We start from the raw sequence: 3,057 nt of genomic DNA, 5'->3' as shown, positions 1-3,057 counted from the left end.
CTTAAAATACAACATAGCAGCTGATTGAAGAGCTGTACAAAAATAAAACAACAAAATAAATAAGAACATTTGTAATGTTACATAATGAAAGATGTTAAAGGGGTTTAAGTAATTTTGAAGGCACTGCAGGTTTAAAGGAACATGAGTTTGTGTCTTTACTTTGTCCTTGCAGCCGGTGATAACTTTGGACGGCAGCATCTCATACACCTTCAGGAGTGAAGGGATGCACAGCATCACAGTTCAAGTAGCAGCAGCTAACGCCATCCTGCAGGACACCAAGAGCATCGCGGTCAAAGGTCAGTTAGTGTCTGTAACTCCAGCCAAGAAGAAAACTTTCTGCTCAGGTTGATTTAACGATGACTGTTTCCAAAGATTTCATTAAAGCTCACACATTAATGAAATCTGTCACATTTACAACTGAAAATTCCAGAGTTTGTGTCTTTATTTCATCTGGATAGAAGGGAGTTTCTGTGAGATGCAGCGATTTATTAGCAGCAGACAGATTGGATTGAAACTGGAACATTTTCTAATTATCAGGAAGTTCATTCACTGCACCGGGCCAAAGGGGGGAGTCGGGTGGGGAAGCCTCTTTTTCTCATCAACTGTTAAGTACCTGAGAACTCAACTTGAGCAGAATGGCATTTTGGCGCAGCTGTCTGAGAATAATGGCCTCAGATCGCTGTGAACTAATGGCTGATTCTCCCACATCTTTCCTCCACAGAATTCTTCAAATCTCTGCTTTTATCTTTCTCCCCGAACTTGGACGAGTTCAACCCCGACATACCCGAGTGGAGGCAGGATGTGGGGAGAGTAATTAAGAAGGCTCTGCTACAAGTGAGTGATTTTCATTTTGACTTCCCTTCAGTCCGTCTCTGCCTCTCCGATCCGTCCGCTCTGTCTCGGCTTGCTATTTCACAATTATCTCCCAAACCCCCTTTCCTGCCCAATACTCAGCGATGCGACGAGTGAACACCCTCGGGCCACCCTGCGATTCATCATCAGACAGGTGTGAAGACGCCTCTGCTTTCCTTCTGTCCCTTGATGGCTTCATGATGACTCCAGTTCCTTAAAGTCTCTGATAAAATTATTCCAGAACTTGGGGCACAAGGGTTTTGGTGGAGACCTAAGAGTAACGATTCCTGACACTGACACACATATTGTGTGTGTGTGTGTGTGTGTGTGTGTGTGTGTGTGGGTGGCCTATCATTGTTAAGTGCCTCTCATCTCCCCATTCACAGCTCATGAATAGCTGGATGTATTTGATGGTGGTGCTTGAAGGCATCTTAGCAGCAGATTGAGCATTACAGCAGCAGGTGGAGGTGATGGAGGGAGGAGGCTGATAATGACAGCAGGAGATCTCATGTGCAAACTTGATACCCCAAAAATCACATTCAAGCTTTTCATCCAGCTCCTTTAATTAGCTTGTAACTGACGCAGAGACCGTTTCTCCGTTCAAACAGAAGGTCTCGCTGCTCAAAACTAATTTAGTTTTTTGTTATTTTGCTGGAATCTGCTGTTTTTGTTTTGTGTGGTCAATCATGCTAGTACTTAAGTTCGACCACAATCAGACCCCTCTGTTAACGACCCCAAAGCGCCGCACATGAGCAGAAGAAGAACATTGACGTAAACAGCAGCGCTCTGTTTCTGGAGGTGACATGGCGGCGCCATCTGTGGATCGATTTGATATTCAGCAATGAGAGTCGACAGTTTTATCACAAAATCACTGCAGAACAAAGGAAGCTGATAAAAAGAAACAACTAATAGTGATGCGTTTGTGGAGCAGAAGTCTGTTTGGATGTGCAGTCAGAACTCAGAGTGGTGGGATTGGGATTGGGATTGGGATTGGGATGTGATCCACTTCTGTGACACAAACTTCTTCAATAATTTCTGAATTCATATTTCTTCTGCTGCAGAATAATGATGCTTGTTTCACATCGTTGATGTCGATGTAAAACAGAGGCGGAACAGAAAGGCGAACTAAAAACATTAGGTTTTTAGAAGCACAATCATTTTGATGTCCTTTTTTTATAACAGACCTGAAAAATGTTTTACTACATTAGCTTTATAGAAATTATATTTAACAATTAAGGAGTTCTGGATTGGTATTTCACGTACAAAAAAAGTGTTTTACTTTTTTTACTGAGACTAAATTGGAACACAAATAAGTCCACAATGGAAAAGCTGTGCATGCAGGAGTGAACGTCTCCCTGCACGATGCGCCCTGTCACATTCTATCATGTCAAGTCTCCGTCTTTCTGCTCCTGCACATTGCAGTTCCCACCTACACCTGACTAAGTTCAAAGCACAAAGCGTGTTTGTCTTTTTACAGGTTTCTCATTATGTTGCAGAAACGTGAATGAGAATTCATTGTGTTTGATACAGACAGCATTACTTTTACTCCGCTGGGTTATTTTTATCATTTCACAAGCTGCATGCAGAGTTTTGGAGCGACTGTAAGATACAGTAACATATTTTTTTTTGGATTATGAAACAAAACAAAAAGTTGCACAGAATGGAATTAAAAAAAGTTTCTCATTTTTTAAGTTCTCTTCAGATGCTGTATTCAAAATGTTCTGACTGCTGACTTTATTTAAAAGTGATGCTGTACCAGTCTGTCGTAGAGACGAGAGCTGAGCCAAACTACTTTCCTGCCCTCATATCAGGTCATGAGCTTCAGGTAGTGACTGAAAGAACGAGGCTGCAGATCCTGGGCTCTCCCTTCGACACAAGGTGATGAGCTCAGCTTGTCAGGACGCCTCCCTGGTGACCCAGAGGAAGATCAGGACTCACTGGAGGGACGATGTTTCTTGGCTGAACTGGGAAGGCTGTGGGCTTCCCCAGTTCAGCCTCTTCCCTCTTCTGGGAAGAGGGAAGTTTGGGCTTCCAAGACCCGAACCCCCAGAATACATACAAGCTGGATCTGCTGCCCTTAAGACCAGATCTTTTTCAAACACAAGCCGTTTTCACCAAGACAATCCCAGAAGGAGAACAGGCTGCTACCCGGCCTACTCTGGGTCCCGACCCATTCAACCCATCCCATTTTGGAGAGTTGGACTC

At 43.5% G+C, this 3,057-nt stretch overlaps 1 long non-coding RNA gene across 1 annotated transcript; it reads left to right on the top strand.

The window, feature by feature from the left end:
* Positions 1-176: 176 nt before the first annotated feature.
* Positions 177-2,755, top strand: LOC107835475 (uncharacterized). Its single transcript, XR_001661283.1, has 3 exons — positions 177-296; positions 722-834; positions 2,664-2,755. It is a non-coding gene; the product is annotated as an uncharacterized LOC107835475 (long non-coding RNA).
* Positions 2,756-3,057: the final 302 nt, after the last annotated feature.

This window comes from Poecilia formosa, unplaced genomic scaffold, assembly GCF_000485575.1.
Source record: "Poecilia formosa unplaced genomic scaffold, Poecilia_formosa-5.1.2 Scaffold2861, whole genome shotgun sequence".
NCBI lineage: Eukaryota > Metazoa > Chordata > Actinopteri > Cyprinodontiformes > Poeciliidae > Poecilia > Poecilia formosa.
The sequence above is the reverse complement of the archived record's forward strand: the minus strand, read 5'-3'. Positions and strand labels throughout refer to the sequence as shown.